Source organism: Schistocerca gregaria, chromosome 5 (assembly GCF_023897955.1).
Source record: "Schistocerca gregaria isolate iqSchGreg1 chromosome 5, iqSchGreg1.2, whole genome shotgun sequence".
In the NCBI taxonomy this organism is placed as follows: Eukaryota; Metazoa; Arthropoda; class Insecta; order Orthoptera; family Acrididae; genus Schistocerca; species Schistocerca gregaria.
Genome location: NC_064924.1, coordinates 428,532,185 through 428,555,419, shown reverse-complemented (window position 1 = coordinate 428,555,419; position 23,235 = coordinate 428,532,185).

Here is a 23,235-nt window from a genome sequence, read left to right as displayed (position 1 = left end):
TAGTTGAACTGACAACTTTTAGATTTGTCCAATAACCGAAATTCAACGGATTCCTTGTAGTACTAATACGGATGACCTCACACTATTTATTATTTGGAGTCCATTTCCATTTTACCTACCATAGAGATCTTTTCTAAATCATTTTGCAATTGGTTTTGATCTTCTGATTACTTTACCAGACGGTAAATTATAGCATCATCTGCGGTTTAAGAGGGCTGCTCAGTTTGTCTCATAAGTCGTTGAAGTAGATTAGGAACAGCAGAGGGCATGTAACACTGTTTAGGGGTACGCCAGATATCAAATCTGCTTCAATTACTCTATGACTTTCCATCAGTTACTACGAACTGTGAACCTTCTGTCAGAAAATTACGAATCCAGTCAGACAACTGAGACGATACTCAACAGCCACGCAGTCTGATTCGAAGCTGTTTGAGAGGAACTGTTTCAAAAGCCTTCTGAAAAATCTAGAAACATGGAATCAATCTGAGATCCCCTGTCCATGGCACACATTACCTGATTACCCCTATTTCCTTTCTTGAGGGTTGTTGTTACCTGGGCTACTCTACAATCGTTCGATTCGGATCTTCCGTCGAGTAGCAGGTTTACATAAGATTGCTAAGTACGAAGCTACTGTGTCAGCATGCTCTGATAGGAACCTAATTGGTATAAAGTCTGGACCGGAAAACTTGCTTTTAGTAAATGATTTGAGCTGCTTCGCTACACCAAAGATATCTACTTATAAGTTACTCCCGTTGGTAGCTGTTCTTGATTCCTGTTCTGGAATATTTAGATCGTCTTCATTGGTGGAGGATTTTAGGAAAACCGTGATTAGCAACTCCGCTTTAGTGTAACTGTCATGGTAACGTTACAATTGCTATTGAGCAGTGAAAGTACTGTTTGTGTCTTTACATACGACCAGCATCTTTTTGGATTTTCTACCAGATTTTGAGACAGTGTTTCGTTGTGGAAACTGTTAAAAGTGTCTTGCATTGAAGTTCGAGCTGAGTTTCGAGCTTCAGTAAAACAAAACATCGGCAATAATGGAGAATTTACGTTCTTTTACATCTGGCATGCTTTTTTCGTTGCTTCTGCAACAGTGTTCTGAGCTGTTTTGTGTACCATGGGGGATAAGTTCCGTCAGTTTTAAAATTGGTATAAATCTCTCAGGTGCCTTAGATATTGTTTCTTTGCATCCAAGCCACATCTGGTCTACGCTTACATAGTTGGAAGAAGACGAACTGGCAACAAACACAGTTCTTCTAAATTATTGACAGAAAAAGGTAAAAAAAAAAACATTGCATACGCACTTAATAGTTCGTAAATGAAATTGTTAATTGATCATCTGGTTGTTCGATGGCGATGGCTTCCATAAGTTAAGGACTGGGTAATACTCAGGTATAGCACAAGTCAAATGAATTTGATGAATCATTTGTCTCTTAAACTAGTGCTCTAGATCTCATTGATCATTCGAGTGGTGCGACCTAGAAAAATATTACTGCGCAGTCTCCTTGTTTGAGGCTATCCTTACACGTAAACAATCACACACTAAAGGGACGGAAACCACACTGCGTTGTGGCTGACAGGTGCTCGTAATAGATCCTTTTCCTTTTGACAATATATATCGATTATTGAATCCATACAGACGTGCATGCGAAATATGAATCAGCACTCACCTTATATTCCGATTCAGGGCAACAATTTAGCAGTTCGCCTGACAAAATATTAGGACATTTACAGAGGCGTAACAAACGCATCTTTCACTGACGCGGATGTGTGCAGTCGGACGAAATGTAAACATTTCGGTACGTGATTTCTGCTGATTGTGAAAGCGGCATTTGAAAGCCGGGGGGACAGATCAGCAGAATTTAGGGTTTGCAGTTGGGAGAAATATCTGCGTGCACCAATTCGAGTAAAGGAGAGCATTCGCGCAGGTATCGAGAATTTCGAGTAGCCAGAACCGCAACATTTTCATCCATAGAGAATACATTAACCACGTAGTAAGTAAACAATATCGTGCTATTAATAGATTTATGCTGTGATTAGTTATTCAAATCACAGGCAAATAACCTTTAGAAGCCTGTATATTGATATATATTCAAATTTTATTAAATTTACGCTTCATTATAATTAAAATGAACGATCGGCCCAACTAACCTCTTGTAGAGGACTACTACTTCCAGCCATATACCACTGCTTTGTATTCAGTATATTATTCAACTCTTAGGTGTAATGCTAATTCGTTATACATGAAACGCACGTACCTGCAATGTCTGCTCAATCCATTATGTTTCTTCTCTGGTATTCTGATACTACTTTATTGAACATTTCCAACTAAGACTAAGTGCAGTTTTCAGCTAAGTGCAACCAGCAGAACGGATAATTTAAAAAACGCAACGACTTGGAAAGTCTTCATCAAACATAGAAAAGGTACTAAATGGAACTTTAAATGAGAGTACAGATTTTACACACAGATAAAAAAATTATAGGAGGTAGAAGAGTTGGAAGACAATACAGACCGTCCAGCTAGAAAAAAGTGGAGCTGGGAAGATAGAAATAAATTAGTAAAACCTAACACAGAAGAAAGGAAAAGAAAAAGACAACGAAGACACTCTGAAGAAATTAAGAAAGTGTAATTCAATGTTGGAGACATAGTTCCGTCACAAAACATAAGAAAATGAAGGAAATTGATGCATTCATATGTAAATTCTTCGCCTTCTATCAAGGATCCAAAGGCATGTCATGCAATACACCCGAAACAAAGGAAAAGTTTCGGAATATGAAAAGTGTTGGTTGAACTAAAAGAGAACAGATGGGAATCTGTAGGGAAGAATCACAGTCTCTGCGCGTGTGTGTGTTTTCGAGGTTACGGGCGCTCAACGGCGAGGTTAACAGCGCCTCTATGCGCGAGAAAATAGCGTGAAACCCTAATTAACGAAGGTTTGTGTAGGGTTGTTTGGTTAATAATGTCAATTGACGTAATAATACATATGAGAATTGTATACAAGCTAAAAGGACTGCGGACAGGCAGGTTCCAAAACTGCAACCATAGCGAGTATTGGAGGGAAGCGTTTTCTACAGAAAACAATATCAGACAAGATTAATAAGTTCGAAACAAATCGCACTGGAAAGAAGCCTTGCAACACTGGCGCTATATTTACTCCTTTATGAAGTTTTTTTGTAAACAGTCAATCGCAGTTCGAAAACAGTAACATTCATAAACGTAGCATTAGAATGATAAATGATATCACTTAAGCTTAGTTTGACTTTTGATTAATTATCCTGTGAAATGAAGACTCTACAATTAACTTCAAACTCAGACTGCATGATATAATTAGTTAAGAGCAACCCAGACACAGGAAGATATTGTTTGAAAACAGCATATTATAGAGAGTTTCTTAAAAGTTTTCTTGCAATCAAAGAATATCAGGATGAAAACATCATGTCGTGAATGTAATGGTTTTTAATGAATATACATGCGCCATGGACCTTGCCGTTGGTGGGGAGGCTTGCGTGCCTCAGCGATACAGATAGCCGTACCGTAGGTGCAACCACAACGGAGGGGTATAAGTTGAGAGGACAGACAACCGTGTGGTTCCTGAAGAGGGGCAGCAGCCTTTTCAGTAGTTGCAAGGGCAACAGTCTGGATGATTGACTGATTTGGCCTTATAACAATAACCAAAACGGCCTTGCTGTGCTGGTACTGCGAACGGCTGAAAGCGAGGGGAAACTACAGCCGTAATTTTTCCCGAGGGCATGCAGCTTTACTGTATGATTAAATGATGATGACGTCCTCTTGGGTAAAACATTTCGGAGGTAAAATAGTCCCCCATTCGGATCTCCGGGCGGGGACTACTCAAGAGGATGTCATTATCAGCAGAAAAAAAACTGGCGTTCTACGGATCGGAACGTGGAATGTCAGATCCCTTAATCGGGCAGGTAGGTTAGAAAATTTAAAAAGGAAAATGGATAGGTTGAAGTTAGATATAGTGGGAATTAGTGAAGTTCGGTGGCAGAAGGAACAAGACTTCTGGTCAGGTCACTACAGGGTTATAAACACAAAATCAAATAGGGCTAATGCAGGAGTAGGTTTAATAATGAATAGGAAAATAGGAAAGCGGTTAAGCTACTACAAACAGCATAGTGAACGCATTATTGTGGCCAAGATAGATACGAAGCCCATGCCTACCACAGTAGTACAAGTTTATATGCTAACTAGCTCTGCAGATGACGAAGAAATTGAAGAAATGTATGATGAAATAAAAGAAATTATTCAGATAGTAAAGGGTGATGAAAATTTAATAGTCGTGGGTGACTGGAATTCGGCAGTAGGAAAAGGGAGAGAAGGAAACGTAGTAGGTGAATATGGATTGGGGCTAAGAAATAAAAGAGGAACCCGCCTGGTAGAATTTTGCACAGAGCACAACTTAACCATAGCTAATACTTGGTTTAAGAATCATGAAAGAAGGTTGTATACATGAAAAAACCCTGGAGATACTAAAAGGTATCAGGTAGATTATATAATGGTAAGACAGAGATTTAGGAACCAGGTTTTAAATTGTAAGACATTTCCAGGGGCAGATGTGGACTCCGACCACAATCTATTGGTTATGACCTGTAGATTAAAACTGAAGAAACTGCAAAAAGGAGGGAACTTAAGGAGATATGACCTGGATAAACTGAATGAACCAGAGGTTGTACAGAGTTTCAGGGAGAGCGTAAGGGACCATTGACAGGAATGGGGGAAATAAATACAGTAGAAGAAGAATGGGTAGCTTTGAGGGATGAAGTAGTGAAGGCAACAGAGGATCGAGTAGGTGAAAGGACGAGGGCTAGTAGAAATCCTTGGGTAACAGAAGAAATATTGAATTTAATTGATGAAAGAAGAAAATATAAAAATGCAGTAAATGAAGCAGGCAAAAAGGAATACAAACGTCTCAAAAATGAGATCGACAGGAAGTGCAAAATGGCTAAGCAGGGATGGCTAGAGGACAAATGTAAGGATGTAGAGGCTTATCTAACTAGGGGTAAGGTAGATACTGCCTACAGGAAAATTAAAGAGACCTTCGGAGATAAGAGAACCACTTGTATGAATATCAAGAGCTCAGATGGAAACCCAGTTCTAAGCAAAGAAGGGAAAGCAGAAAGGTGGAAGGAGTATATAGAGGGTCTATACAAGGGCGATGTATTTGAGGACTATACTATGGAAATGGAAGAGGATGTGGATGAAGATGAAATGGGGGATACGATACTGCGTGAAGAGTTTGACAGAGCACTGAAAAACCTGAGTCGAAACAAGGCCCCCAGAATAGACAACATTCCATTGGAACTACTGACGTCCTTGGGAGAGCCAGTCCTGACAAAACTCTACCATCTGGTGAACAAGACGTATGAGACAGGCGAAATACCCGCAGACTTCAAGAAGAATATAATAATTCCAAACCCAAAGAAAGCAGGTGTTGACAGACGTGAAAATTACCGAACAATCAGTTTAATAAGCCACAGCTGGAAAACACTAACACAAATTCTTTACAGACGAATGGAAAAACTAGTAGAAGCCGACCTCGGGGAAGATCAGTTTGGATTCCGTAGAAATGTTGGAACACGTGAGGCAATACTAACCTTACGACTTATCTTAGAAGAAAGATTAAGGAAAGGCAAACCTACGTTTCTAGCATTTGTAGACTTAGAGAAAGCTTTTGGCAATGTTGACTGGAATACTCTCTTTCAAATTCTAAAGGTGGCAGGGGTAAAATACAGGGAGCGAAAGGCTATTTACAATTTGTACAGAAACCAGATGGCAGTTATAAGAGTCGAGGGACATGAAAGGGAAGCAGTTGTTGGGAAGGGAGTAAGACAGGGTTGTAGCCTCTCCCCGATGTTATTCAATCTGTATATTGAGCAAGCAGTAAAGGAAACAAAAGAAAAATTTGGGGTAGGTATTAAAATCCATGGAGAAGAAATAAAAACTTTGAGGTTCGCCGATGACATCGTAATTCTGTCAGAGACAGCAAAGGACTTGGAAGAACAGTTGAATGGAATGGATAGTGTCTTGAAAGGAGGATATAAGATGAACATCAACAAAAGCAAAACGAGGATAATGGAATGTAGTCGAATTAAGTCGGGTGATGCTGAGGGAATTAGATTAGGAAATGAGACAATTAAAGTAGTAAAGGAGTTTTGCTATTTGGGGAGCAAAAACACTGATGATGGTGGAAGTAGAGAGGATATAAAATGTTGACTGGCAATGGGAAGGAAAGCGTTTCTGAAGAAGAGAAATTTGTTAACATCGAGTATAGATTGAAATGTCAGGAAGTCATTTCTGAAAGTAATTGTATGGAGTGTAGCCATGTATGGAACTGAAATGTGGACGATACATAGTTTGGACAATAGAATCTTCCGAAATGTGGTGCTACAGAAGAATGCTTAAGATTAGATGGGTGGATCACATAACTAATGAGGAGGTATTGAATAGAATTGGGGAGAAGAGAAGTTTGTGGCACAACTTCACAAGAAGAAGGGATCGGTTGGTAGGACATGTTCTGAGACATCGAGGGACCACCAATTTAGTATTGGACGGCAGTGTGGAAGATAAAAACCGTAGAGGGAGACCAAGAGATGAATACACTAAGCAGATTCAGAAGGATGTAGGCTGCAGTAGGTACTGGGAGATAAAGAAGCTTGCACAGGATAGGGTAGCATGGAGAGCTGCATCCAACCAGTCTCAGGACTGAAGAGCCCCAACAACAACAACATGAAGGAAATCGCAATTTACAGTATTTCCTTTTATTGGTAACTGGGTTTCGGCTTATAGGGTCATAATACACCGACGGAAAAAAATAGCAGTACTAAAAATAATTATTGTAGAGTAATGAAATTTCGGGTGTGCATCTATCCAGGTAAAATATTTAAGCGATTAACATTGCTAGATCACAGGTTAATGTGAGTGGGAGACGAGCCACTGAAATTGTAAAATGTTGCTACATTAAATAATCAGTGTAATCACCAGAATGTTGAATGCAAGCGTGGGTATGTGCATTCATTGTGTTTCACAGGTAGCTGTTGTCATTGTGTGATGTAGTTACGTGCTAGTTGCACTTGGTCCGTCAATGCAGGTACGGTTAATGATGGTTGTAGAAGACGGTGGAGTTGTCATCTGGTGATGTCCCACACGTTGTCGACTGGAGACAGATGTGATGACCGAATAGGCCAAGGCAACATGTCGATACGCTGTAGCGCATATTGGGTTACAACAGTGGTATATAGGCGAGTGTTATCCTGTTGGAAAACACTCGCCAGCCGGCGGTTGTAGGCGCTACAGTCTGCAAGCGCGTGACCGCTGCGGTCGCAGGTTCGAATCCTGGATGTGTGTGATGTCCTTAGGTTAGTTAGGTTTAGGTAGTTCTAAGTTCTAGGGGACTGATGACCTCAGATGTTAAGTCCCATAGTGCTCAGAGCCATTTGAACCATTTTTTTGAAAACACTCCATGGAATTCTGTTCATGAATGGCAACGCAACAGGTTGAATCACCAGACTGACGTAAAAATTTGAGGTTAGGGTGCGTGGGATAAATAACCTCGAAGTGCTCCTGCTGTCATACGAAACCGCATCCCAAACTGTAACCCCACAGGTAGCTCCATTGTTTCTAGCACGCAGGCAGGTTAGTTGCAGGCTCTCAACTGGCCATCTTCTAACTAACACATGGCCATCACTGGCACCGAGACAGAATTAGCTTTCGTCAGGGAACACAGCATACGTCCATCCTGCCATGCAATGAGCAATGATGAATGCAAGCATGCAAACGTGCATGCTTTGTATTGTACAGTTGCCGGATGTCAATTGTGCCTGTTGCACTTGAAAGTTCAATACAAGGACTGTTGATGCTATTTGTGGATGACGCTGGAGTTTTCGTCCAGTGATGTCCCACATGTGCTCGATTGGAGGAAGATCTTATGATCGAGCAGGCCAAGACAGCACGTCGACACTATTGAGCATGTTGGGTTACAATAGCGGTATGTGGGCGAGCGTTATCCTGTTGGAAAACGCTCCTGGAATTCTGTTCATGAATGGTAGCACAACAGGTGGAATCAGCAGAGTGATGCACAGATTTACAGCTAGGGTGCGTGGGATAAGCACGAGGGTTCGCCAGCAGCATATCTAAATTACCGACATTACAACTAATACAATGCAATATGTAGCACACAAGAAAAATAAATCAGTGGTGAAATTGACTTAACACAGTAATAGAAAGGGAAATTCAGTAGGACAATGCCTGACAAACAGCAGCAGCAAATGCAATAACTTATACCTAAACATGAGAAAGAAAAAGAAGAAAAAATATTGCAGTAAAGACAGCACTGCAGATAAGGTAGATGTCTATTCACATCTTAATGTCTATGTCACATCTTAACAACAGAGTGGTGCACCACAACAACTTATTCTTCCAAAAATTACGAAGACCTTGAAAAGAAAATTATGTATGCAGTTCCTGTTACTGGTCACTTCTCCTTCTTATTGTACTTTCCTTTCCAAGTGCTCTTTTTTTAAGAATGTGGATCATAAAATTAATATTTAATGGATCTGTAGAAACACAATGTTTACTTTAACACATGTATTGAATTTTATTTTATAAAACCAATGCTGCAGCACAGCTAGAAGCCAGATATCAAATAAAATAAGCAAATATGTACAAAGGAAAACATAAGAACATCATTCACTAGCCATATGGTATTTATTAAGTCAGCAAAAAGTCTCTCAACTCTCATAGAAAGGCAGTTGTCATAATCAGGTGTGTAGATGTAAGAATATTTCTCATCACTTCATAAGCATTTCTGTAAGCAGCTCAAGGTACTAGCTACAAAGTGTAATCATATATTTCCAAGTAATAGTGTGTCATGTTTGTGGTGCGTTCTCCAAAGAAATAACAATAGCAAGGTCAACAGCCGCTCTTTTCTGCAGCTATGCGAGTGCTTGCGAGAGTGCGCCTGAGCAGCAGAAGTAAAGTTGAAAGTCCACACAACAATGGGTATATTTAAAAGTGGCTAGCGAGCAGCTAGGCACAGCCTTACGTCAAGGTCACATACACACTTAACTGATATATTTACGACAGCAATTTGAGCTACAAGAACAGTTTCATACCAATAAAAAAAATTCACACATTGAAAATTTACAGGAAAAGAGTTTAGAAACGAAATATCATCAATAACAGTGCCCAGAAATTTCCGTCAGCATTGTGGTACTCACATACACATACATACTTACATCCCACAAAATCTTAAAGTATAATTCTTGATTTCCAACATTCTTTTTCACACACTAGAGTCCCTAACCCCTGCTCATTATTCATACAGATATATGTCGATACTGTTTCAATACTTCATCAAAATAAACACATAGCATAATCATATTCCTCATATAGTATCACCTTATTGATCATAAACATATCTCAACATCATAATACACAACGTAGTCGTAATAATGTCATCATAACACATCCATCAAATCTCAAAATCGTAGCATCCTCCAGTAATCTCAAAAACTTTAAAAAACGCTCTCTGCTCATTTCAGTTGTGTGACTTACCTCAAACGTTCTTCGAAAATCGTGATCCTATCTATATACAGGACATCTGTCAAAGCTCTCGCAGTTTCACAGTGGTCCAAAATGTAAATGTGAACAGTTCCCAAAATGCAGACAAACTACAATGTCATAAGCGCAAAGTAACCCAACTGCATAATAACTTAGACATGTGTCAGTGATGTAGTAAAAACGAATGTTCATTCCCCTCTGTTAAATAACCAGTTAGCCTTGTAAATCTGTGTTAGAGAAATATGGTATCGATGTGTAAAACTGAATAAGCAAATACCATATTAGCTAGGGCTCATTGCACTTGCCACACAAGGTACACAAGGCAGGTGTAACCCCATGAGGGAGAATGTAATTATACCTCATATCTTACAGGTTAAAACTGCGGAATGAAATGTATCACAGAAAACCTTCTCTGTATCATTTTACTTCAAAAATATTTTTAATAATTGATCAATTACAAAAAGTAATTACTTCTTAATGTAAGAAAATTTCTGCCATCGCTTAATGGCAAAAAATGTGCCAAGTGTTGTAGTTATCTTCTTTCATAGGCAAAGTTACCTTGTGATATACAAAAGTAAAGTGCTCTGCGTGTAATTGTCGCCGTTATTACGTTCATTGCCGTGACCTGGAAAGTACTATACTGTAACATTTTGTTGTGTTATGAAAAATACCTCTCTCATTGTAGCTATGCCACAAAAGTCATTACCAAGACATGTTTTGCTTTTCAGGAGACCACAGAAAAACTGTGCAGACATAAAGCAGATATAACGCAAAAGCAATAATGAAAATTGTGCCACTCTTAAGAAGAGTTGTAGTATAATCGTGTAGTCGTCAAACAAACTAAGTACAGTCTCATATGCGTTCCCCCGGAAAGTACTTTAATTAAAAATGTCTTTTCATGTAAACCAGAATGTTGCAGTAAAACCTCATTAGCAGTATATGTTCCAAAAATGCAAGCATTATAGTCGTGACATAATCGTCACTAACAAGCAATGAGACTGTGTCGTCTGTTCCCTATAAAACTGGATTTGTAAAATTACTGTATTAATACAGTCGTTGTCTGTTATCTCTTTGTTGTCACGCGTCATTATAGGGATTGGGAGAGCTAACTTCTACAATATCAGCTTGTCGAGAGGGCTCTGCTTTATTTGAATCACGCCAGTTCTGATTAAATTTAGGTCTGTCATCAAAATTATAGCGTCTGTCGTCTTGTCAGTAATTTCTGTACTTTCTTTCTTATTGGTTATGTGGTGGAGAATTTCTCCCGGAATCTCAACTGCTAGGTGGACCGCTGCGTCTGAAGTTATTTTGTCTCCCTTGATAATAATTATTCTGGTTCCTATATTGTCTGTTTCTACGAAAATCTCTGTCATATTCATTACCACAGAAATATGATCTTCCTGTGTCACTATTATTATTCTGTCAATGGTTGTCATACAGGTGGTGTCTGTTTTTATCACGCTTTGCGTTATAATAGCAGCCTTGTCGTGTGGGGTCATTATTTCTGTCATCACGAAATTGTGATGCAGGTGACCTGTAATTGTTGTTGTTCTCCTGTTTTCGCACCACGCGACTGTCTGTGTCTATTTCTAGCTCTTGTAAAAGTCCCTGAAAAGCCTCATATCATCTGCCAAAATAATATGTCTTAAATGTCCAGGTAACTTAATTAAGCAAATGCAGATAAGATCCGACGGACTGTACAGGTTTGACAAGTACTGATTTCTCTGCAACGTATCTTCAAAATACTATACTGGGCTGGATAATTCAGATTGTTCGAAATGATTCATCATTATAATTCCATGTTTTACTCTATGGTGGGGAGGTTAGCTTGCTCAACGACACAGATAGCCGTACCGTAGGTGCAACCACAACGGAGGGGTATAAGTTGAGAGGACAGACAAACGTATGGTTCCTCAAGAGGGGCAGCAGCCTTTTCGGTAGTTGCAGGGGCAACAGTCTGGATGATTGACTGATCTGGCCTTGTAACACTAACCAAAACGGCCTTGCTGTTCTGGTACTGCGAACGGCTGAAAGCGAGGGGAAACTACAGCCGTAATTTTTCCCGAGGGCATGCAGCTTTACTGTATGATTAAATGATGATGGCGTCCTCTTGGGTAAAATATTTCGGAGGTAAAATAGTCCCCGATTCGGATCTCCGGGCGGGGATTACTCAAGAGAACGTCGTTACCAGGAGAAAGAAAACTGGCGTTCTACGGATCGGAGCATGGAATGTCAGATCCCTTAATCGGGCAGGAATGTTAGAAAATTTAAAAAGGAAAATGGATAGGTTGAAGTTAGATATAGTGGGAATTAGTGACGTTCGGTGGCAGGAGGTACAAGGCTTTTGGTCAGGTGAATACAGGGTTGTAAATACAAAATCGAAAAGGGGTAATGCTGGAATAGGTTTAATAATGAATAAGAAAATAAGAGTATGGGTAAGCTACTACAAACAGCATAGTGAACGCATTATTGTGGCCAAGATAGACACGAAGTCCACGCCTACTACAGTAGTACACGTTTATATGCCAACTAGCTCTGCAGATGACGAAGAAATAGATTAAATGTATGATGAGATAAAAAAAATTATTCAGGTAGTGAACGGAGACGAAAATTTAATAGCCATGGGTGACTGGAATTAGAGAGTAGGAAAAGGGACAGAAGGAAACATAATAGGTGAATATGGATTGGGGCTAAGAAATGAAAGAGGAAGCCGCCTGGTAGAATTTTGTGCAGAGCATAATTTTATCATAGCTAACACTTGGTACAAGAATCATGAAAGAAGGTTGTATACATGGAAGAACCCTGGAGATACTAAAAGGTATCAGATAGATTATATAAAGGTAAGACAGAGATTTAGGAACCAGGTTTTAAATTGTAAGGCATTTCCAGGGGCAGATGTGGACTCCGACCACAATCTATTGGTTGTGAGCTGTACATTAAAACTGAAGAAACTGCAAAAAGGTGGGAATTTAAAGAGATTGGACCTGGGTAAACTGAAAGAACCAGAGGTTGTACAGAGTTTCACGGAGACCATAAGGGAACAATTGACAGGAATGGGGGAAAGATATACAGTAGAACAAGAATGGGTATCTTTCAGGGATGAAATAGTGAAGGCAACAGAGAATCAAATAGGTAAAAAGACGAGGACTAGTACAAATCCTTGGGTAACAGAAGAAATATTAAGTTTCATTGATGAAAAAAAAATATAAAAATGCAGTAAATGAATCCGGCAAATACAAATACAAACGTCTCAAAAATGATATCGACAGGAAGTGCAAAATGGCTAAGCAGGGATGGCTTGAGGACAAATGTATGGATGTAGAGGCTTATCTCACTAGGAGTAAGGTAGATACTGCCTACTGGAAAATTAAAGAGACCTTTGGAGAAAGGAGAACCACTTGCATGAATCTCAAGAGCTTTGATGGAAACCCAGTTCTAAGCAAAGAAGGGAAAGCAGAAAGGTGGAATGAGTATATAGAGGGTCTATACAAGGGCGATGTACTCGAGGACAATATTATGGAAATGGAAGAGAATGTAGATGAAGACGAAATGGGAGATATGATACTGCGTGAAGAGTTTGACAGAGCACTGAAAGACCTGAGTCGAAACAAGGCCACCGGAGTAGACAAGTTTCCATTAGAACTGCTGACAGCCTTAGGAGAGCCAGTCCTGACTTAACTCTACCATCTGGTGAGCAAAATGTATGAGACAGGCGAAATACCCTCAGACTACAAGAAGAATATAATAATTCCAATCCCAAAGAAAGCAGGTGTTGACAGATGTGAAAATTACCGAACTATCAGTTTAATAAGTCACGGCTGCAAAATACTAACGCAAATTCTTTTCAGACGAATGGGAAAACTGGTAGAAGCTGTCCTAGGGTAAGATCAGTTTGGATTCAGTAGAAATGTTGGAACTCGTGAGGCAATACTGACCCCACGACTTATCTTAGGAAATAGATTAAGGAAAGGCAAACCTACATTTCTAACATTTGTAGACTTAGAGAAGGCTTTTGACAATGTTGACTGGAATACTCTCTTTCAAATTCTGAAGGTGGCAGAGGTAAAATACAGGGAGCGAAAGGCGGATGACAGTTATAAGAGTCGAGGGACATGAAAGGCAAGCAGTGGTTGGGAAGGGAGTGAGACAGGGTTGTAGCCTCTCCCCATGCCATTCAATCTGTATATTGAGCAAGCAGTAAAAGAAACTAAAGAAAACTTCGGAGTAGGCATTAAAATCCATGGAGAAGAAATAAAAACTTTGAGGTTCGCCGATGGTATTGTAATTTTGTCAGGGACAGCAAAGGACTTGGAAGAGCAGTTGAACGGAATGGACAGTGTCTTGAAAGGAGGGTATAAGGTGAACATCAACAAAAGCAAAACGAGGATAATGGAATGTAGTCGAATTAAGTCGGGTGACGATGTGAGAATTAGATTAGGAAATGAGACACTTAAAGTAGTAAAGGAGTTTTTCTATTGGAGGAGCAAAATAACGGATGATGGTCGAAGTAGAGAGGATATAAAATGTAGACTTGCAATGGCAAGGAAAGCGTTTCTGAAGATGAAGAATTTGTTAACATCGAGTATAGACTGAAATGTCAGGAAGTCGTTTATGAAAGTAATTGTATGGAGTGTAGCCATGTATGGAATTGAAATGTGGACGATAAATAGTTTAGACAAGAAGAGAATAGAATCTTCCGAAACAACAACAACTGTACATTGAGTAGCCTGAGACCAATATGCAGAGAGGAAGGTGTGATAAAAACCTCCTTCACTATAACAGTCGCGAATAACCTATCGTATTGTAACAACTGGTTGATTCTATAGAGAGCCACACATAAATTCTAATCTGTGCTCTAACGACCAATTGGGAGGAAAACGATGAGCTGATTGAAGAAGCAAAGCTTGTGGATGTATGTCATTTGTGGAATTCTTTAATGTTTTAAATTTTCGCGTATTGATGAAGAGCTTATAGTCAAGTCATCGTGACGCCGAATCGCGTCGGCGGTTCCATCTCAAGATTCGGTGCACCCTGACGATTCCTTTCAAAATCTCCAAAATACCTTGTGTTATTACTTTGTTTGTCTTCCGAATTTCTAAATCCCACTTCCTGTGTCGTTGCGCGAGTATCCTCTGAAATATGTAGTTCTTGTATCAGGTGCGCCAACTGATCTAGCACTTCCCGCATTTCTCTTTTGTGTTGCGTATTAATTTGATTCTGATTTTGTTTGAATTTTCTAATTTCCTTGTACTCCTTTGTGTCAGTAAGGGCTACCGGTCTTGTATCATTCAAATCATCATCTGCCTACGAAGGTAGGAATTTGTTAACTAATCCGTAAGCTAGGATCAGTTTTTCTCATAATGAGCTAATTTCCTCCGTGTGTTTCTCTGAACCAAATTTTAGAGTCTCTATTTTTGTCGAAATTGTATCTACTGTGTCCGTTAAGTTTTCCTGATTTTTTGCAAGTTGCACAACGGTATCGGGAGATGAAACTAAGTTGGTTTTAGCCTTCAAGGTATCGTGATTTATGGCTGCTTCATGATTCTCTAATGCGTTTTCATGCTACAAATAAAACAGGCTGAGAATGCTCACAAATATGTGTTTTTACATCTTTACAAACTTTTTGGCATTTAGATTCGATTTTAAGTTGGCCAGTAGTTAAATCTTCTCACGTTTGTTCAAGCGTTGTGTCTAACTTTTGAAGCTGTTGCTGTGTTTGATCAATTTTTTAAATTAATTTGTAATAATAATTTATTAGTGAATGAAACATGTTGCTTTGTGCTTTTCGGCAGTGCATTTAAACCGTCAATATTCGGATTTTGAAGAGCAAAGAATTAATGTTGACTTAATTGAGGAGATGGTATTGACGCAAAGCAAGATTTGCAAGATTTTGTTCAGTTGTTTCATGTTCCTGAGGCGAACTGTTACCGACCGATCGATCGACAATACTTCCCTGTTCACTCATTGTTTTAATGTCTACATTATTATTTACTGCCTGGTCTATGTCCCTATGCCGAACATTTGTCACTTCATTACAAGGTGGTGCTAACACGCTACGCTCGTTTTCACTGTCATTTCTCACTTTGCCCGCCTTTGCAGCCTGGTTTCACGTTTTTCACACGCCATGATTATCACGGTATTTCATACGATAATACGTAAGAAACACAATTTGAAGAGCAAAAATAGAAAAACACACTAAAATAGCACTGAAAGTAATCAATATCTAATTAGTTGCAAACGCGACTGCGAAATACTTAGTGCAAATCCACGTGCACCCCACTACTGCTTTGCTCACTACAATGTAGTACACAATAAGAAACTACAACTACAAAGGAAATTCTCCGTACAATTACGCGCTAGCAGTAAACAGTAACTAATTTCTACTCACGCACTAATCATTCAAACTAGAAGAAAATCAGAAGATTCCAGTGAGATATCCTCGGATAAGGGCCGACAGCCAGCCGAAGTGGAAGTGCGGTTCTAGTCGCTGCAGTCTGGAACCGCGAGACCGCTACGGTCGCAAGTTCGAATCCTGCTTCGGGCATGGATGTGTGTGATGTCCCTAGGTTAGTTAGGTTTAACTAGTTCTAAGTTCTACGGGACTAATGACATCAGAAGTTGAGTCCCATAGTGCTCAGATCCATTTGAACCATTTTAAGGGCCGACAGGTGAAACTTCTAAATATGGTTTCACTTAAGCTGCTGAATGCTTACTCAGTGTTCTTAAACAGCTGAGTGAAATTGAGTCTACTATCTCTTTAGTTGTTTTCATTATTTCAACACTGACCCACAGAATTTGCCCTCATAAACTTCTCCTGTTCATTAATTACCGACAATATTCAAGGATAACGCGATCTGACTGCTTTAAAATTAACTCAAAAGAATGGCCCTGAATTAGAATAAATTCTAATAATAACCCATACATTTCATAAGTCACTTGCCTCACAGAAAATCTTCATTACACGAACTGCAGCAATACAACAAGAATCAATACAGCCAGATAAATAAAAATATTGTAATTACTGTAGGCTCTAACTACTATTAGGCATGTGGTTAGCAAAGGAAAGATTTTGTTGCAGAGCAAACAATGTATTTTGCTGATTTTACCTTAATCATGTGAAAAGTAGTTCGAAAAATTATATAATCGTCAGTAATCCCATTTTACATTAAATCTCCATGACGGACATACGTCCAGACCGCCCGCTCGCGCTAATACTGTAAACCTCCAACACTGCTAATTATCAACCTCTAACCTCCATCACTGCTGACTATTCCCTTCCAACTGTCATCCAGACCATCCGCTCGCGCTAATACCGCAAACCACCAACACTGCCAATTATCAACATCTAGCCTCCATCACAGCTGGCTATTAACTTCCAACTGCCATCACTGCTGGCTGTACACTTCCAACTGCGCGTCCGGCTAGCCACAGAGTCTCTTACAGAGAGCGCACGGCGCTCTCAGTGATATTAATGCATAGCGCTGCCAACATACAAACACATAAACAGGTTACTTACAAATGTTCAGCCTTTTCATGATGCGCATGTGCTGTCAACTGTTTGGCCTAACTATGAAAATATCAGTAAGTGCAGTAGTGCGCAGCAGCCCTTGACCACCAGAATACACTCCTGGAAATAGAAATAAGAACACCGTGAATTCATTGTCCCAGGAAGGGGAAACTTTATTGACACATTCCTGGAGTCAGATACATCACATGATCACACTGACAGAACCACAGGCACGTAGACACAGGCAACAAGAGCATGCACAATGGCGGCACTAGTACAGTGTATATCCACCTTTCGCAGCAATGCAGGCTGCTATTCTCCCATGGAGACGATCGTAGAGATGCTGGAAGTAATCCTGTGGAACGGCTTGGCATGCCATTTCCACCTGGCGCCTCAGTTGGACCAGCGTTCGTGCTGGACGTGCAGACCATGTGGTGAGACGACGCTTCATCCAGTCCCAAACATGCTCAATGGGGGACGGATCCGGATATCTCGCTGGCCAGGGTAGTTGACTTACACCTTCTAGAGCACGTTGGGTGGCACGGGATACATGCGAACGTTCATTGTCCTGTTGGAACAGCAAGTTCCCTTGCCGGTCTAGGAATGGTAGAACGATGGGTTCGATGACGGTTTGGATGTACCATGCACTATTCAGTGTCCCGTCGACGATCACCAGAGGTGTACGGCCAGTGTAGGAGATCGCTCCCCACACCATGATGCCGGGTGTTGGCCCTGTGTGCCTCGGTCGTATGCAGTCCTAATTGTGGCGCTCACCTGCACGGCGCCAAACACGCATACGACCATCATTGGCACCAAGGCAGAAGCGACTCTCATCGCTGAAGACGACACGTCTCCATTCGTCCCTCCATTCACGCCTGTCGCGACACCACTGGAGGCGGGCTGCACGATGTTGGGGCGTGAGCGGAAGACGGCCTAACGGTGTGCGGGACCGTAGCCCAGCTTCATGGAGACGGTTGCGAATGGTCCTCGCCGATACCCCAGAAGCAACAGTGTCCCTAATTTGCTGGGAAGTGGCGGTGCGGTCCCCTACGGCACTGCATAGGATCCTACGGTCTTGGCGTGCATCCGTGCGTCGCTGCGGTCCGGTCCCAGGTCGACGGGCACGTGCACCTTCCGCCGACCACTGGCGACAACATCGATGTACTGTGGAGACCTCATGCCCCACGTGTTGAGCAATTCGGCGGTACGTCCACCCGGCCTCCCGCATGCCCACTATACGCCCTCGCTCAAAGTCCGTCAACTGCACATACGGTTCACGTCCACGCTGTCGCGGCATGCTACCAGTGTTAAAGACTGCGATGGAGCTCCGTATGCCACGGCAAACTGGCTGACACTGACGGCGGCGGTGCACAAATGCTGCGCAGCTAGCGCCATTCGACGGCCAACACCGCGGTTCCTGGTGTGTCCGCTGTGCCGTGCGTGTGATCATTGCTTGTACAGCCCTCTCGCAGTGTCCGGAGTAAGTATGGTGGGTCTGACACAACGGTGTCAATGTGTTCTCTTTTCCATTTCCAGGAGTGTACATGGATGTGGTTGACTCGCTACATTCCAGAGTATAATTGAATACTGTTATAGGTATACTGCATGATAATTACTGAATGATCATTTTATTATGTCTTACAATAGATAATATTTTGTAATTAGTTATTTTAGTTCATAAAATGAAGTCACTTGTACAAAGCATGCTTTGAAAAGGATACATATTCTTGTATAAATCCTGCATTTAAAATCATTTAAAAAAATCGCCTAAGAGCATTACTACGCAAAGAAAAATTCTCTGTCCACCAGAAGAAATTCAGGCCTGAAAGGGTTAACTCTGTTACCCCCATGGTACTTTTCGAGAGAAGTAGGGTATCTTCCGGCACAGGGTTTCAGCCTCTCTCTTCACTCATCAGCTTCTACACGAACATAACACTATACTACAGACACGCACACACACGCGCACACACACACACACACACACACACACACACACACACACACACACATCGCAGTCACCTACACTTAAGAGATAAGCTTATGCGCACAGCTCTCATACTTCATGAAGGAAAGGCGTCTACATGTGTGAAGGTTAGGGAAAATCTTTCCAATTAGGAGGATGAACCTGCCCTCGGAGCTCCCACTCATTCATACCATACGACTTTGTTTTACTTTACTAAAGTCAAGCGTGGCCTCGCTCTACAATTTTTACATCACAAACTCCAGTAATTTATCCTTCCTCGGCAACTATAGTCGTATACAACGAAATAATAAGCAACCAATTGCATAAACAAAATTTAATTTGTTTAACCGATTTCGGGCATTTAGTGCACTTCTTCGCTTTATTTGCGAGTGTCAAGGGCCACGCCATTTTGCTGTGTGCATCTTATTGTTGACATTCGCAATAAATGGATTACTTATATAACCTGCTGAAGAAAGGCACTAAGAATGCGAAACTAATCGTATCCGTAGCTAATTATTTCGTTATATAACACATCCCATTACAAAAATGACGATTCCTTGATGCTTCAGCAAGTGTTCAATCAATCGACTCCTTCTTTCAGTCAGTTTGTATCATAAATCGTACAGTGGCATATCGGCAGCCACTTTTTCCCTAGCCTTACACGCTAATGGAATAAGACATAAAATATGTAACATTGTTATGACGTAGCCTACGTTCAAATAGTTCAAATGGCTCTGAGCACTATGGGACTTAATATCCGAGGTCATCAGTCCCCTAGAACTCAGAACTACTTAAACCTAACTAAACTAAGGACATCACACACAACCATGTCCGTGACAGGATTCGAACCTGCGACCGTAGCGGTCGCGCCGCTCCAGACTGAAGCGCCTAGATCCGCTCGGTCACAACGCCCGGCTAGCATACGTCTAGAAGCCTCCACAAATAGGCTACAGCGGAGCTTTTCCACTCCTGGAGCTAATCCGACTGAAATACGAAATGTTACTTACAGCGGGCTATTTCCTCATAGAGTCATGGCCGTTTTTCCTTCTGTATGTGCCAGTATCTCTGTGTCGCCACACATATTTACAGTAAGGATGTTATCTGATACATTATTGACAGGTCAGAAGAAGAACTCTAGAGGTAAGCGAAATGTGATGGATTATGGCCAAAGTTAAAGAATACAACCTAACCAGTTAAGGTGAACATGCACAATAAAGTGAAATTTTGAACTCTCATTGTTACTCGTATACGAACGGAGGCTATGGAGTGTGTGATTCAACGACATTGCTGGGTTTTTCCACAAATTTCTGATTTCCCGCGTCTTTCGAAATGTCTGCAAATGGGGCTGTTCGCCCAGTATATGTGGGGTTATTTTCATTCTGTCACGTTATTAATTAAACTGATTTTTTTTACTCGGTGATCATGAAGAACACTTTCCTTATATTTTTCAGATGAACCGCACATGAAAAAGGGGAAAACTAAGTGCTTCACTGTCCGAGGAAGATAAGAAACAAGCAGTAGAAAGTGTTACAGGTAGCTCCTGTAGATGAAGTGCCAGCAATGTGCTGCATGGTTTCACGAAGTCTGTGTGGGTGCAAAAGCACGAGAAACGTTTACTTGTGGTAAATGCTTGTAATTTTGACAGTGAAATACTGTGGGTGGAACAGCCCCACCTACGAACGTACATAAATTTTTATATATACACTCCTGGAAATTGAAATAAGACCACCGTGAATTCATTGTCCCAGGAAGGGGAAACTTTATTGACACATTCCTGGGGTCAGATACATCAACTGATCACACTGACAGAACCACAGGCACGTAGACACAGGCAACAGAGCATGCACAATGGCGGCACTAGTACAGTGTATATCCACCTTTCGCAGCAATGCAGGCTGCTATTCTCCCATGGAGACGATCGTAGAGATTCTGGATGTAGTCCTGTGGAACAGCTTGCCATGCCATTTCCACCTGGCGCCTCAGTTGGACCAGCGTTCGTGCTGGACGTGCAGACCATGTGGTGAGACGACGCTTCATCCAGTCCCAAACATGCTCAATGGGGGACAGATCCGGAGATCTCGCTGGCCAGGGTAGTTGACTTACACCTTCTAGAGCACGTTGGGTGGCATGGGATACATGCAGACGTGCATTGTCCTGTTGGAACAGTAAGTTCCCTTGCCGGTCTAGGAATGGTAGAACGATGGGTTCGATGACGGTTTCGATGTACTGTGCACTATTCAGTGTCCCCTCGACGATCACCAGAGGTGTACGGTCAGTGTAGGAGATCGCTCCCCACACCATGATGCTGGGTGTTGGCCCTGTGTGCCTCGGTCGTATGCAGTCCTGATTGTGGCGCTCACCTGCACGGCGCCAAACACGCATACGACCATCATTGGCACCAAGGCAGAAGCGACTCTCATCACTGAAGACGACACGTCTCCATTCGTCCCTCCATTCACGCCTGTCGCGACACCACTGGAGGCAGGCTGCACGATGTTGGGGCGTGAGCGGAAGACGGCCTAACGGTGTGCGGGACCGTAGCCCAGCTTCATGGAGACGGTTGCGAATGGTCCTCGCCGATACCCCAGGAGCAACAGTGTCCCTAATTTGCTGGGAAGTGGCGGTGCGGTCCCCTACGGCACTGCATAGGATCCTACGGTCTTGGCGTGCATCCGTGCGTCGCTGCGGTCCGGTCCCAGGTCGACGGGCACGTGCACCTTCCGCCGACCACTGGCGACAACATCGATGTACTGTGGAGACCTCATGCCCCACGTGTTGAGCAATTCGGCGGTACGTCCACCCGGCCTCCCGCATGCCCACTATACGCCCTCGCTCAAAGTCCGTCAACTGCACATACGGTTCACGTCCACGCTGTCGCGGCATGCTACCAGTGTTAAAGACTGCGATGGAGCTCCGTATGCCACGGCAAACTGGCTGACACTGACGGCGGCGGTGCACAAATGCTGCGCAGCTAGCGCCATTCGACGGCCAACACCGCGGTTCCTGGTGTGTCCGCTGTGCCGTGCGTGTGATCATTGCTTGTACAGCCCTCTCGCAGTGTCCGGAGCAAGTATGGTGGGTCTGACACACCGGTGTCAATGTGTTCGTTTTTCCATTTCCAGGAGTGTACATTAAATACGATCGCAATTGCGAATATGGACAATCATCAGCTGGAGAATGACGACAGTGAAATTTTTTTGCTGGACCGGGACACGAACCCGGATTTCCTGTTTATAGCGAGCGGTCGCCTTACCATTTGGCTACCGGTGCATGGCTCTCGGTGACGCCAAAACTTCTACATGTCGTCAGCCATGCTTAGACAACCTGTACGCGTAAGTACACTATGTATTTACTTGAAAGTCGCTTGTCCGGTGTCGGCGGATAAATACTATATTGCAGTGCCTGTGTTATTCCGAATTAGGATGCAAAGCTCCTCTGGAGCCCGCAGCGCGTGGTGGTGCGGTAGCGTTCTCGCTTCCCAAGCCCGGGTTCGATTCCGGGCGGGGTCAGGGATTTTCTCTGCCTCGTGATGGCTGGGTGTTGTGTGCTGTCCTTAGGTTAGTTAGGTTTAAGTAGTTCTAAGTTCTAGGGGACTGATGACCATAGATGTTAAGTCTCATAGTGCTCAGAGCCATTTTTTGAGCTCCTCTGGACACGCACACATTTCCAAAGGAACTTTGAATCGTAATTCAGAATAACACAGACACTGCTATACCGAATTTTTATGTATTGTTATTTCTGCCTTCTTCAGATGTTTGTCTAACACTTTGTGTAAAGCAGGGCGTCCCAACGTGTGGTCCAAGGTCCCCTTAGGAGTCCGCCAGCTCTTTCTAGGGCGTCCGCGGCCATTCTTCACCAAATCGTGTGAAATAATGAGTAAAATTATTGAATAAAATTGTTTAAATCAAATTCATCACTATTTTTTTTTCATGTGAAAAAAGTGTACTTTTACTTCAGGTCGTATTCCCAAGCAGCCTTTGTGGTTCCTAAGTGAGAACGCATACACAATTTAGTGCCGGAGAATGCGGATTCTGTGATCGACTGTTTCGCAACAATACAGGCGTCGTTTGTGCGCCGGCTCACGGCGCTAGATGCGCTGAAACCTTTAACGCATGCGCGGAGCGAGCTTTGTCGACCAATCACAGCACTCGCTGACACGTATGCGGCCGAAGGTATCATTAA